Genomic DNA, 15,108 nt, shown 5'->3' with positions numbered 1-15,108 from the left:
TCAATGTCTCTCAATTTCTCGGGTTCCTCATCCCCAAACAATGTCCACTTGACAGGACGGGATGATCCCTGGTGACGGGGGCGCAGACCCCAGCGACGGCCTCTCAGGCTAGTGTTGAGTCTTGGTTGCACTCCCAGTGTCCCCAACAGCCATGCGAGGGCTGCAGGACGGTGCTGCCACTGTTGGGCCGGGCCAACCAGAGTGCGGCTCGGGGGGGTGAGAGGTGGGCTGGGCAGGAGCAGATACAGGGGCTGAGAGCGGCTCTGGAAGCAGAGGGGAGTCTGGAGTCCAAGCCTGGACAGGACAGTGTCTGCAGTGCTCGGGCCGGACACAGAGGAGCAAGCTCAGCATGGGGACGCCTTTGCTTTGGTTTTCAGAGTGGACAGGAAGTGAGGGAAGCAAGGCCCTGGGGGTGCCCTGGGATTGGGGGCCTTGAAGGCAGCTGGGAATGCAGTCTGTGCCGGGGAGGTGCCTCGGGGGCGGGCTGGGGGGGAACCTGGGCTAACCTGAGAGGAGTGTAGACAACTGTGTCTGGGGGGAGTCCTGAGTCAGGGAGCAAAGGGGCAGAGGAGGGGTCAGGCCAGAACCTCCAAGGTTGCCAACAGTGATGTGGGGTCCAAACATGGGAAGGAAAACTACAGGGTCACGGCCCAAGGAATGGGCTGCCTCGGGACACGCTGTGTCGGCAGAATTCTAAGATGGCCCCACGATGGGGGTACACTCTGAGTGCGGTTGGAACCTGTGACCTGCTTCTCACCTATAGGCTATAGGGCTTTTGTGGGTGTCGTGGAGGTCCCTGATCATTTGAGCTCAAGCTCATTAAAAGGGAGGTTATCCCGGCTGGGCCTGGTCTAATCAGGTGAAGGTTCTTGTAAGAGGCTCCGAGGCCCTTCCTGAATCTGGAACCCTCCCTTCTGCGGGCTCTGAGGAAGGACTTCTAGAGCAGAAAGGAACTGAATTCTCCCAACAATTGGGGGAGCTCAGATGAGACCCCCAGGCCCCACTGATACCTTGATTACAGCCTTGTGAGACCCTCCCAGAGGACCAGCCTGGACTCCTGACCCACGGCGAGTATGAGATAATAAGCGGGTGCTGTTTAACCTGGTGGTGGTTTGCTATGCGGCACCGGTAGTAATGCAGACACTTAGCTTCCTGCCCTCCTGCAAGAGCTCAGGGAGCAGCCAGGTAGCTCTCCAGCAGGTGTTGTGTTTGCCCGCAACAGTGCACCGGACTGCTCACCTTGGAACCTGAAATCTGTTCTTCTAAGTTCCTAGACAGACCCAATGGGCCTCATTCATTAGTTTCCATACATTTTGGGCAAAGCACATGTTAAAGCCAAAGCCCGGGTGATGCCTGCCCTCCAGGAGCTAGACACAGGTGGGAAGACTAGACTTCAACCCCTGGACACGGGCCAACAGCTGTGTGCTGCAGAACAAGGCCTGCGATGCAGGGACGGGGGGAGGGGGGCTTCCCAGAGGAAGATGAGGAAGACGCAGCTTGGGGCTTAGAGAAATTAGCATCGTGGGTTCGGTGTGTTGATCCAGAGAGGATGGAGGCAAGCCTTCCCACTTGAGGAAGGAGAGGGGGTGGAGAACAATAAAGAATAGGCAGGCCGACCAGGGCGTAGGAAGGTGTGCCCTCTTCCCTCTAACTGCGAGGGACGGGAGGCGTGCTCTGGCCTGCCAAGCAAGCCCCTTTTTATAACAGCGCCAGCCTGGCTGGTGCAGCAAGATGCCCTGGCTGTGCCACACCTTCTTCCTCTGTCCCAGTTAAGGATCGAGTTTATGCTGGGATCCAGAAAGGTCCTCCTGCCACCGAGTTTTCTTTCTAAATAAGGCACTGTTCTTTCTTGCTCCCTGCACAGCAGGAAATTTGCATTTTTAATGCTCAGTGCTGCATGTATTGATTGAAATTATACTGATTTGCATTTTTGAGGTGGTCAGCCACTGGAGCTATTTCTAATTCACATTTCTTAGAGAGAAGACTCAGTCATAATCCCTAATGAGCAGCAGAGGACCCACAACTTGGAAGCAGCTGTTAGATCCCTTTTTGGGAACGGGGGACGCTGAGGCCTCTTGGGACAATCTGCCCTGCATGAGGAGGCTGGTGCTTGGGGCCTGGGGTTAATGTTGGGTATCCCTCCAGGAAGGCTGTGGCTTTCCACACTGGGGAGGGTACCTGAAGTCAGCCAGACTGCTGGATTGGAGAACCCCAGTCTTGGGTAGGGCATGATTGACCCCACTTCTGGCACTGGCCCCAGTAGCAGAGGGAATCCCCAAACCACCCTTGGTTGGATAACTTGCTAGAAAGACTCTGAACCCAGTACAGTGGTGCACTCACAGCCATGCTCTACATGGCAGGGGTGTGGGTGAGAACCAGCCCAGGACAGAGGCATGTGGCGCACAGACTGAGCAGTCTCTGAACACGAAGCTGGCATTTCCCTCTCCCCATGGAGGCAGAACACACCCCCCCTTTCAGCACCAAGGTGTGACAACATACACCGAATGTCACCAACCAGGCAGCCTCACCTGAGCCTGGGGCTTTCTCAGGGCTCCATGGCGTGGGCACAACCGATCTATGATTGAGGGATTGGTGATGATGCCCACGACGTTCTCAGTCACCGGGTTGGGTGATACTGTATGACCCAAGCCCTCCCCAACCCAGTCCCATGTTGGTCTTTCTGACATGGCCAGCCCCACCTTAAACAAAGCCCTCCTAGTAGGATGACACAGGTCAAGGGCCAGGCCACTCTTAGGGCAAGGATAAATTCTTTACTACACAGGACTCCACGGGATCCCCTGCCAAGGCCAGGTCACACCCTCTCTAAGGGACCCTGAGTCCAGGAGACATCTCAGGACAATCAGAGAAATCACCTGCGCAGTCTGGTGACCAGGGTGTGGGGCATGTAAGGTCATGTATTCCTGGGTTCTGGGGGTTAGGACATGGGCATGTTTGGGGCCATCACTCAACCTACCATCTAAGTCTATAAGGTACCTATTCATTATCTTCCTTCACTGTCTGCTACCCACCGCCACACCAGACTAGATATCTCCTGAGGCGGGGGAATCCATTCAGATGCATGAAGGGAGGGATCCAGGTGTGCTTGCTGCATGCCTGACATAGAGCTTCTCGGTGACGTGCAGAGGGAAGGTAGAGACTGGACCCCAGGGAGGGCTGAAACTTTGCTCTATGCTGAGCAGATGCAGCGCATCCACTGAGGATACCGGCCAGGGTAGCTGGAGGGTCATACCCTGGAGGCTGGACATGCTCAGCACTGCTTCTGAGAAGCGTGGACAGGTGGTCCCAGGGAGGGGCAGTAGACTGCAGTCCGTCATGGAAGTTGGTTCTCCCACCCTGTCCCCACAACACGGAACACAGAGCTACTTCCCCTCTCTGGCTGTCCCACCGCCCCCGGGGTTGCTAGTCTAGCCAGGAATCTGTGAGACATGGATTACCTGGAACTCTGGGAAGGGTTCTGACTTTGAGGTGTCCAGCCCTCTCCTACAGCCTTGTAGCAGGAAGAGACCAAGCAGGACTTGGGTCCCCCAACATTCCCTCTGCATCTGAGGGTTTAAGGGTGCCAGCCCCCACTGTCCCATCAGCCTTCTCTCAGTTTCCAGAAGGTCTGGCCTCATTGCTCATTGTCACCCACGTGACCTTGAGTTGGGAGAGAAGCATGGACAGTAGTGTGGGGAAGATGGTGTTAGTTCAAGATAAACAGCTGTGTCCACTACTTCTCTGTGGCTGAGCGCCCATGGCCTGTACCTCCCAAAGGGATGCCTGTTTCTCTGCACCCTTGGTCTGCCCTCTCCTGGAAGTTAGGCTTGCTTTCCTTCGGAGTGAGTCAGACATCTTGAGCTATTGTGCTTTGCTTTTCATTTGTTTTTAAAAGTCTCCAGAGCCCAAAATAGCATAATCTTTCTTAGGCACATAAAGGCAATTTCTGAGGATTTGCCTGTTTCTACAATACCAGTGTCAGAGAGGCAGAGCCACTTGGAGATCCTGTCTGCAAGCAACCCTATCCAACGTCTCCTCTTGGTTAAACCAGCGTCTTGTTCTCAGCCAGTCATTCCCAAAGTGCAGCCAAGAGCCTGATGTTTAGCAAAATCCCTGTGTGTCATATGCTTCCAGAATGCATTAGCCGTTTATGATATTTAACAACAATGAAAGGAGATCTCTGCTTGTTGGGGGCCTCCCTAGAAAGGACTTCCATTAATTTGTCGGAGGGTCTTATGATGACATAGAAGAGTGAGTCTGCTAGGTGACCCAGGGGGCCTTTCTTGCAGGAATGATGACATAGAAGAGTGAGTCTGCTAGGTGACCCAGGGGGCCTTTCTTGCAGGAATGATGACATAGAAGAGTGAGTCTGCTAGGTGACCCAGGGGGCCTTTCTTGCAGGACAGAAAAAGATGGAAGCAGTCCTCCCCCAGCCTTTGCTGGAATGACCTGGCTCCCACCTGAACACTTACCCACCTGTTCACCGCCGCACTCATCCATCCAGGCATCCAGTGCACCACCACTCAGCACCCTCAGTGAGCCAGGCCGTGAGTGGTACTTCCATGCCATCTCCCCATGACCTCTGAGACACCCAATGAAGGGGGAAGGGCTTCCCAAGAGGTGTGGACATCACCTTTGTTCACAAACACCAAACTCCACGTTGAGGCTTGTGTGTTCCTGGTAGAGCTGGGAAGGGCATTTGCAAGGACCAGCTACTAAGATTGCCAGTTCAAGTTCTGCCCTGAAAGGATGGGCCAGTGGGAGGAATAGCAGATGATGATGATGGCGATGGTGGTGGTGATGAGGATGATGGTGATGGTGGTGGTGGTGGTGGTGATGGTGATGATGATGATGGTGGTGGTGGTGGTGGTGGTGATGATGGTGATGATGTTGGTGATAGCGATGATGATGATGATGATGGGGATGTGGGAGAAGTTGGAAGAGAGGGACAGGAAGGGGGAGACCCAGCCACGGGTTGTGTCTAGGAAGAGGACACATGGGCACATAGGTGGCACATCTCAACCCACAGAGAAGTTGGGGAAACGTTCCAGAGGAAATGACACTGAACTGAGTCCTTCAGGACCAGGGCAAGCTGGCCAAGGAATATGAGCACAAGGAGGAGGAAGTCTCCACTGTGGACCACTGGCCAATATAGAGGCCTAAGGACAAGTGGGATGAGGGGCAGTGGAGGGGCTGGGCCAGGTGGGAGGTGGGATGAACAACCAGGAAAATGCCTAGATGAGAGAGAAGGCCCAGGCCCTAAGGAGCCTCGTGTGCCATGCTGAGGGTCTGCATTGTATCAGAGCAGTAGGGAGCCACTGTTGAATTTTTAGCCAGGAAGTAACATCACCATGACCATCATCCACGTCCCCAGAACTTTGCAAGTACCTACTTTGTGCCAAACACCATTCCAAGGGCTGGACCTATGGTGACTCCATATGCTACTGAGAACTCCCAAGAGGTAGAAACTAGTGTTCATCTTATTTTACAGAAGCACAGAAAGGTTAAGCAACCTGCCCAAGGATGCACAAGTGAAATTTCCTATGCAAAGCCAGAGTGGGAACTCAAGCATCAGGCCAGAGCGGCACCTCAGCCATGCCTCTCCATTGCAACACGGAGCTGGTTTGCCCTTGATCTTCAGTGGATGCCACGGCTCCTGGGAAGGAGTGGGCATGACAGGGACAGAGTTGGCTGCAGAGGATTTCAGAAGTTTAGACACCCAAGGTCCCCTGTCCTGTAGCATGTGGGGACCTTTTGCCTCTGACATCGGTGCCTGGACCTCACTTACCAGACACATTCATCCTCAGGGACTCCGTCATCCTATTAATCATGCTGGGTAGAAATCAGAGGTCTTTTTCCATCAAGAGTCTGAAAGCTCCATTTTCAAAAGATGCTTCTCATTGTACAAATGAATAGCCATCTCCTTATAAAGCATTCTGCTTTGAAATTCTGGGATGAAAGGGCTGGAGCACCAGTGATTGGAGTGGTGGTAGTAACGGGAACAATAATCATGATCATCATACTGCACAGTGATTTTATTTTTGAAGTTAGGGAGGGCTAATTAGTGCTCTCTGACGTTATGCTCAAACCCCGTGCCATGCCCTTCCTAAAAGCCGGAATACTATCAGGCCGAGGAAGGTGGCTCATGCAGAAATAGGGCTTTGGAGAATTAATGCTCTCACCTTGATCTGTCTCTTCCTAGCCCGAGGCCTTTTGAAGATCCAGCAAAAATGCATTAATGCCACACAGGAGCCCCTGGGACCACCAGGGACTTCAATGCGTTAGAATCCAGGACAAATTCCGTAGCAGCTCAGGGTCACGTGTCTATCCTGCACTGCTGGCCTCGGGACACGGTGATTTCTGCTCTGCCCCAAATCCAGGGAAATCCCTCACCTTGGGCAGGCCAGTAAGAGCCTCTGAAAGCAGTGTGTGCATAAAGACTCAGAGCCACCCATACGTGGGGTGGGACAAAGGGGAAAAGTGACTCCCATCCCTAGAGGACCAGTCAGGCCAATCACACCGGATGCTATCGGCCGCACCACCCTCCTCTCCCTGATGTCTGCCTCCACGGCTCACTGGGAGCACAGGGGGTTGCCTGCAGGGCAGGCTAGGTGGTGAGAGACAGACGTTGCAAGATGCTCACATCCGTGGGCCATCCCCATAGAGCTACAGAAAAGCAAGGGAAATCTTAGCCAAAGGAGAAGGAACGGAGCCTTCCAAAGTGGGATATGATCTCCAGCCAGGAAATGCACGGAGACATGTCCACCGTGGGGAAAACTCTGGACAGAACAGGCAGGATGGCCCTTCACCCTATGCCTTTCAGAATAAGTGCCCCATCCTGGTGGGTTCTGAATCTGCGAGAGGCAGCCTGAGGAGCAAGTAGCACCTGAGGGGGCTGGGTGGACTCCCTGCGGTCCTGTCCTGGTCCCTCGGACTGCTGCAGCAAACACCACCCGCTGGGGGCTTGGACAACAGAACAGCAGCTCTCACGGCCTGGAGCTGGGAGTCCAGCACTCCGTTCCTGGCAAGAACCCTCCTCCTGGCTTCTTGCTGGGTCCGCACATGGCAGAGAGAATGAGCTCTGGGGTCTCTTCCCTCCTTGTAGTACACCTCCTTCATAACTTCATCTAATGCCAATCATCTCTCAAAGGCCCAGCCTCCAAATACCATCACACTGTGGGGGTTAGGGCTCCAACATATGAGTTTGGGGGGGGCACAAACATTCAGTCCCTAAGACCTCCCAACAATCATGAGGCAGATGCAACCATTATCCTGATTTTGCAGATGGGGAGGCGGGGTGATGTCACTGGCCTGAGGTTCAGCCAAGATCTGGGTCTAGCAGCTGGCTCTTAACCATTGGGCTACCCTACCCCATAGGCTGACCAGGAAGCAGGCAGGTGCAAAACCAATGTGTCAGGATGTGGACGAGGTGGGCAGTCAAGTGGACTTTCTAACTCTGTCCCCAGAACTACGTTTTTGCACTGGAAGTCCTATCTGGAAGCCTGGGGAGGGGGCTAATGTTCCGCAGTATTGATGATCGCAAACATCCCCTGCATACCTAATCCAGACCCTGCTAAGGATGTGACCGCCACCGATGTACATACCCCACGGGGAGGATCTGGGTGTTAACCATAGTGGCAGAGAGCTATGCCTCCTACCCAGGACTTATCCTGGGCTGCCTCCGGGGCTGATAATATTCTCACATTACAGGACCGCTGTGGGGAATAAATAGCTCAAATTCATAGATCACTTGACACATAGTAACTAGGTTATAATATTAGCTAGAATTAGTATGTTTATAATCATCTTCATCATCAGTCTGGCAGAGAGTGGGCATTCAGTGATTTTCTGAATGAACGAATGAAGGAATGAATGAACAGCTGTGTAAGGTCAGTGATCATACTGTGCCCATTTTATAGCCAAGGCCAGTAGCCTGCCACTGGGTCTCCATCTCCTTCTTCCTTAAAAAAAAATGATGATGTAAAGAACATTTTTTAAGAGTGAAAATTCCAAATTAAAAATAAATTGCATAAGACATCTGGATTCTCATATCTGTGTCCTTATTCAGCTTTATGATTGCTTTGGTTAAAGTTTATAAAGAAAACCTGGCCTCAGACATATATGTAGTCAGGAAATAGCCTTTTCAGACAATCGTGAGCTTCTTGTTTGATACTACACTAAAATTTGAAAAGTGGTAGTTTCCTAAACGTTAGTTGTAATGAGAAAGTCCATATCCACAACTTTTGCCCTGTATTAAATTAAAATATGTTGGTTTATCTTACTTTGGATGGCTCTTTCACCCATGCATGATTTTTTTATTAACTTTTTAATTTTAATTCCAGTAGAATTAACATATAACAGCTTTATTGAGGTATAATTCCCATGCCATATAATTCAGCCATTTAATGTGTGCGATCCGGTGGTTTTTGGAATATCCACAGATATGGGCAACAGTCACCACAGGGGATTTTAGAACATTTTCATTACCCCCAAAAGAACTTGTTCCCTTTAGCTGTCTCTCTCCTGTCTTCCTCGGCACCAGCCCCCATAGCCCTAAGCAATCAGCAAAGTGCTCTCTGTCTCTCTAGATTTCCCTACTCTGGACAGTTCGCATCAATAAATAGCACGTGGACTTCTTTCTCTAGCATAATGTTTGCAGGGTTCATCCATGTTGTGGCCTGAGTCAGAGCTTCATTCCTTTTTACGGCTAAATACTATCCCACTGTGTGGACCACGTTTGTTACCCACTTGCCTGTTGATGGACATTGGGGTTGTGCCCACCTTTTGGCTACTGTGAATCATGCTGACATGAATGTGCATGTGCAAGTTTCTGTGTGGGCCTTCCCTCCTCATTCTTAAGACCCCTGGTAGTTTATATCCTCCAGGTGGGCTCTCCCCATGCCTGATAGCTTTTGATGTGGGAATGCTTGATTGATTGGGTCAGCACAAAATATACAGTCCAAACTGGGACACTTGGAGGGGGAGATGGGGCACGGTGGACAATTACTCCGGGACAGCAGCCCTGAGAGCTGAGAGCCTCCCTCTGCAATGCCCACCTCCCCCAGATGAGGCCGGCTGCCCCTCTCCCCATTTTCAAGCAACCTTTAATAGGGGATGGTCCGATCGGAGGGTTTAACGACAACATCCCCCCTGGATGTTTGGGGCTTGAGATTTGGCCCCGGGGAATCTGGGCATGGCAAATGTCCAACCTCACCAGCCCCTAATCCCAAGTCCAGGTTCCAAAGGCATGTTTGTCTAGTCCAGGTTTTCTGGAACTTGCTGGAATGAAATAGAGAGCCTCCTGAGCAGACCTCACTTGCCTGATCCAGCAGTTACAGAATACATTCTGGCTAAGCGAGCGGATGGATTTAAGAATGACTGACCCTAAGCTGCTGGGCATTCTGCCTGAAGGGAAGCTGACCCACATGTGCATGCGTCATGCTCTTCCCACCAAGCTCTCAGGGCACAGGTGGACTGACACCCCCCGCAGCTCTTAGCAGATTCTTGTCTGCAGTAGGCGGGCACTCAATTCCTGTTGAGGAAGGTATCACGCTTATGGACACGCGTGGACGTAGCACCTGCTCTCCTGCAGTATTATTCTGCTGACTCTCTTCTGAGACCTGGACACGATCCCCCCACAGCCATTCACAGGATCCTATGCTCCTGCAGGAAGAAAGTCTGGGAATATAGCTTCAGGCTGTAGCCCCTGAGAGCAGACAGAGCTTAGAACAGGGTTGGGGCTGAGCACCAGACAGGGGCCAGCAGATGGCCTTCAGAAGGTTGTCGAAGGATAGTCACGCATTTGTGTCTTGGGCACCTGTTTATCATCTGAGTCCCATCCTGAGCTATAAGTCCTATGAAGGTGGAGATCAGGTGTGTTTAACTTAACAAACAAACTGGCAGCTGGGACCTTGCACAATAAATGCTTGTTGCATGAAGAAAAGGTTAATGAGTAGTTGATGCTGACCGTGGGCCTCTTCCTAATAGTGGCAACCATGAGGGCCCAACACAGAGGAGCATTCCAGAGCTCATCTAATTTAACCTACCAAGGCATACCCCTTTACTTCCCACTTTCAAGATGTGAGAACCAGTCTGGGAAGTGACCTAACTGGTCTGACTTCATACAATGGCTAAGTGTTGGAGGCAGGACCTGAATTCCTTGTTTCTTAAACAAACACGGTGTTCTTCTGACGACCATGGGCTTCCTCTTGTTGGATACAAGTGTCCATGCTGATTTTGTAGATCTCTGCCATGGGTGAGTGGGAGGGGCTGCCGGGGGTGGTGGGGAGAGGAATTCTAGTACAGTTGCTCCACGAAAAGAGATCCTGGATTGCTACCCTCACTTTATATAGCCGGGAGAAATGAAACTCCTCAAGCTCATTTGGGAAGCCGTGGGCCTGATTCAGCTTTTAAACACCTGCTCCAGACACGGCAGATCTGTGCTGCCTTCTCCAGAGCCTTTTGTTGGCTCCTGCAACAAAGGAGAGCTCGGGAGCACCAGACGTCAAGCCCAGAGTCAGGAGTCGCTGTCTCCCAGGAGACTCGGCATTTGTCTGCTCTCTCAGTGAAGACTTCAGAAACCCTGGAACAAAAAGCCGAGGAATCCTTGGCTCCACCCCACCCCCACCCCAGGTCAGAACTCAACCAGAGATGCCCGTTAGGCATTGGTGAGGTAGGCATGGCTCAGGATGCACAGTGGGGAACATGAAACCCACGTGGTATGTCTCTGTTCAGCCTGCTGATTCCAGATTTCTGTCCCCCTCTTTGACTAGAACATTTAGTGGGGATAGTAAAATTCCTCCCCAGACCGTTGAGAAGAAGCTTGGCCTGTGCTTGGGGTTTCCCAGCCTTGAAGGGAAGCATTGACCTGCTCCATTACATTTGTCCAAAACTTGTAGAAAACTGTAATAAACTGTAGCTTGAACTAAGACTGATTTATCTTTCTTGCCTACTAGAGAGTCTGTAGGTAGGTTCATATGGATGTCCACGATGCTGCGGAGGCCCAGAGTGCTTCTGTCCATTCACTCTGGCGTTCTCGGCTTGTAGCTTCCACCCACATACCTGCCACCTCAGGTTGACAACATGGCTGCTGCATCTCCTGCATCCCATCTGCATTCCAAGCAGGAGTAAGGAGAAGAAGGAAGGCAAAAGTTGTGTGCTAGAGGGTCAGCCCTCTCCCAGAGAACTTTGTGGGAAGTCCTATCAAGCAATGTCTGCCTGCGTGTTGCTGGCCAGGACTTTGTCACGGGCTACCCCAGATACCAGAGAGGCTGGGATAGATGCATTTTTGGCCTGGCATATTTGTCACCCCCCCCCGCTCAACCACCACCATAAGTTCTGTTAGTTAAGGATGAAAGAGAGAATGGATGTCGGAGGGTCAGCAGCATGTAATTGCAGCCACACTCCCCAGAAGACTAAACAAAAGTGCACATTTCATACAAGCACAGTTTCAAAGGTGCGATCCGGGGACCACCTATACTATCTTTAAGAATATAATGGCCCAGAGCAATGACTGGTACTCTTTGGATATTGCTGTCCTGAACCATGCTACCTACCAGGTTCTGCTTTTTGACATATTCAGAAAGTGGGGAATAGAATGGGGGAGAAGGGTTTTGCCTGAAGGGTCGTCCATGTGATCCACTAAAGAGAGTGTTGGCTTTGACCAGCTGGGTCTGGATCACAGAGCCATCCCTTCCCTACTCGGTGATCTTGGACAATCCTCTTTGAACTACTTCTATGTACATACCTATGTAATCAGGCCTGAGATTTAGGCAGAGTGCCCAAATATTACAACATTACAATACTGAAATCTCTACATGCCAGTTGGAAACAGCCCCTGAACTTTCCTAGCACCACCTCATATTGCTTCAGCCCCTCACCCAGAACCCCTGCTTGGCTCCATGGCCATAAGCCAGCCTCCATTCCAGTGTTCAAGCTGCATAGTGCTTAATATTTTAAATGTTCGGCTCAGCTAGGATGATATTATCAACCTTTCTGCATTGTTGTGGTGGTTAAATGAGATTAGAAATGTAAACTTCATCATGGTGGCTGATGCTTATAGACTGGGGTGAATTTCAGGCCACACTAGAGCAAGCCAGCTGGGTATTTGCTCTGCATCAGGACACTCAATAAGTGACATGTCTTCCTCCCTCCTTGGCATGTTCCGGAAGCCTCTTCAAGCCTGAGAATAACAGCTTGGACAAGGCATCGTTAGAGGAAGTGGCTTTTCTGCTTGATTACTCTTGAGATTGGCTGTGAGCATCCCTGACGTCACCTGAACTTCTGCTTGGGGAAAAGGGGCCTGATGATCCCTGGCCAAAAAAGGGGTCATAGGAGGGTCAGATGCTTTTTGGTGTGCTAAGAAGGGGTCTCTTAGTAGATCCTAACTACTAATAAAACTCTTGAAGTTGATGGTTATGGTGACGATGATGGAGATGGTGATGATGACGGTGATGGTGATGATGGTGATGGTGACTATGCTCGACTATGCTCATCACTTGCTCAGACCAAGTGGAGGGAGCAACTTTTCCTCTGATGGTGATGATGGTGATGGTGACTATAATGAAATGATGCTCATGATGATGGTGATTTTTCTTGACTAATCACAGCTCTCCCCTCTAGACAGAAGCATAGCTTCCAAAGATGCATTATCTGACCATGGCTATCGCTATGGGTAAGCAAATCACCCCCACGACCCAATTGCAGTTGACAAGTGTCTGCCTCTGTGTTTCCAGCATTAGTCAGGTGCCTGACTCTTGGATGGGTGATGCAATCAGGTCCAGAGTCCTCCCAGCCTTCAAAGTCAAGAATCTCTGTAGAGTCTGGAGATAGGAAAGGTAGGCAAACTCAGCATGCCTGCCAGAAAACATGCTCCTTCCTTTGAACAGATTCTGGCATTGTCAAGTTTAGGGTCTCTGTGAAATTGAAATACAAACTATCTTCTTGAATCATTGACATAGATTGGTAAATTTAGGGGACTGTGTGAGTATCCAAGGTGTCACCTTCCCTTCCTGTGTGAGCTCTTTGTGTCCTCAGCCTCTGTTGTCAGCGTGGCCACATTACTTGTTTTGGCCAGTGAAATGTGCACAGAAGTGACATGTGTTCTCTCCCAGCAGAAGCTTTAAGGGCCACGGTGAGCTTCCACCATGACTCTGCCCTGTGGTATGTGACTGGGGATGTTCAGGTAAGAGCAGCTCCTTCAGATTGGGTCCCAGAATGAAGACAACGTGTACAGCAAAGCTGATGGCAACTGTTGATGATCATGAACAAGAACAAGAAATTGACCTCCGTTGTTGGGTTCAGCCGTGGAGCTCTCTGGGGGTTGTCTTTGACACAACATAATCTAGTCTTCACTGACTGATGTGGCTTATGAATCAACTGGGAAGGGACATCAATAGTGGAGATACACTGGCATCCAGAGACCAGCCAGTGGCAGCAACCGCTCCCAGGTCAGACCTCCTTCCCTGTGCGGTCGTCCCTGTTTCAGGAGCTTCTCCAGCAAGGCACGTTTATGTCCAGGGATCCTCACCCACTGGTCCTTTCTGTATGTGCTAAGGGCTCATTCAACAGGATGAACCCATCCTCTCATCCTCCTACACTACCAGGTGTTGGAACTCTGGGTGCCAGAAAGAGACTCAACCCCCAGAACAACCGAGGATCTGATCTCCCATGTCCCCGGTCTCCCCTCCCCTCTCTTCCTTAATATCCAAATGAGCCCCATCCCGAGGACTTTGTGAAGTCCAGCACCCCTCCCCTCTACCTCTCAAGGTCCGGTGTCTTCTGGAGTATGAGAGAGGAAGGGGATTTTCCTCCCATCTTCTGGCTCCGCCGGCTCCGCCCACTGCCTCTCCCCCACCCTGACCTGCCCCACAGCAGACACCACCCCCTTCATCACCCCCTGACATACTTTCACAGGATCACAACTGCCTTGGAGCAGAACCACAATGTGAGACAAGACCCTCAGACTTTGGGCTCAGCCATAGTTACGAGAAAATATGGGGACACAACTAGGCACCGTGCCCCCCCCAGGGGCATCCCAGCTCCGACTGGCTTCCCTGCATGCCTCTGCCCACCGCTGGACCTTCTCCTCTTCTCTCCAGCTGCAGGCCCCAGACCTCCAGACTCCACACTGCCAAGGGACTGTGTTCAAATTGTCACTTTATTTTGCAATGCAAATTAATTCTCTTTCTCGTCATTCTTGCCCATCTAAATAGAAGAAGCAAACCTGTCATCACATTGAATCCCTAAAAGCCTTGAAATGGTTTTTTTTCCTCTATCCTAGGCCAGCTCAAGATCTTAGGCGGCCCTTTTCCCACCTGTCTTCAGAGTCCATCACTTGCTCAGACCAAGTGGAGGGAGCAACTTTTCCTCTTTCAGATGCACGAGCCTGTTTGAATGGACAGGAGGGACCGGGCATTTTCTCTTGCTGGCCCTGGGCTGTGGGCTGACTGTCTTGTGAGTCACTTTGTCTGGGGGAGTCTCGGCTTCTCTCTGGCCCCTGACAGGGCAGCCTCGCTCTTGCACCCGGCTGGAGTTTGCAGCTCAGAAGACAGGAGAGGGATTCCAAAGTCTGGGTACTTAACCTCCCCCACCCACAAAGGAAAAGTGACTTGGAGTTCATTCCCCACCCCCACCCCATCACAAACAAGTTTTCTTGTGTGGGGGAGTTAGTAAGGCAGGGGCAGAGAAGATAGTAGTGTGAATGCTTTAAAGAAACTTATAATAATTTTAATCAGCATTTTTCCTTCCATTTAAAATCACAAACTTAGCTACTTAATCAGATGTCATGCTTAAGACACATTTACCTCCTTGGGAGAAAAATGAACAATGGCAGTTCAATTTGGCTTTGGATGGGTTTTAAAAATAGTCGACTCTGTGAAGGCCATTAGGTAAATGGCCTAAGAGAGCTTCAGAAAGGACCACCTGCAGGGGGTCAGCAGACTCCTTGGTTGGGAAAATAGGGCAGGGCAGAGGCGAGAGGCCTCAGAGAGACCAGTGTGCTGCACGCTGATTCTAGAGTTTCAGGGTGCGGCTTGCTCCTGACTGGGGGGTGGCAACCAGAAGTGGGGAGGGGGTTGGGAGAGATTTCTATAGAGGCTACCTCTGAAAACT

The sequence above is a fragment of the Eumetopias jubatus genome, unplaced genomic scaffold (assembly GCF_037043125.1).
Source record: "Eumetopias jubatus isolate StellerSeaLion01/CBP00866 unplaced genomic scaffold, mEumJub1_p1.0 scaffold_4, whole genome shotgun sequence".
Classification (NCBI taxonomy): domain Eukaryota; kingdom Metazoa; phylum Chordata; class Mammalia; order Carnivora; family Otariidae; genus Eumetopias; species Eumetopias jubatus.
The sequence above is the reverse complement of the archived record's forward strand: the minus strand, read 5'-3'. Positions refer to the sequence as shown.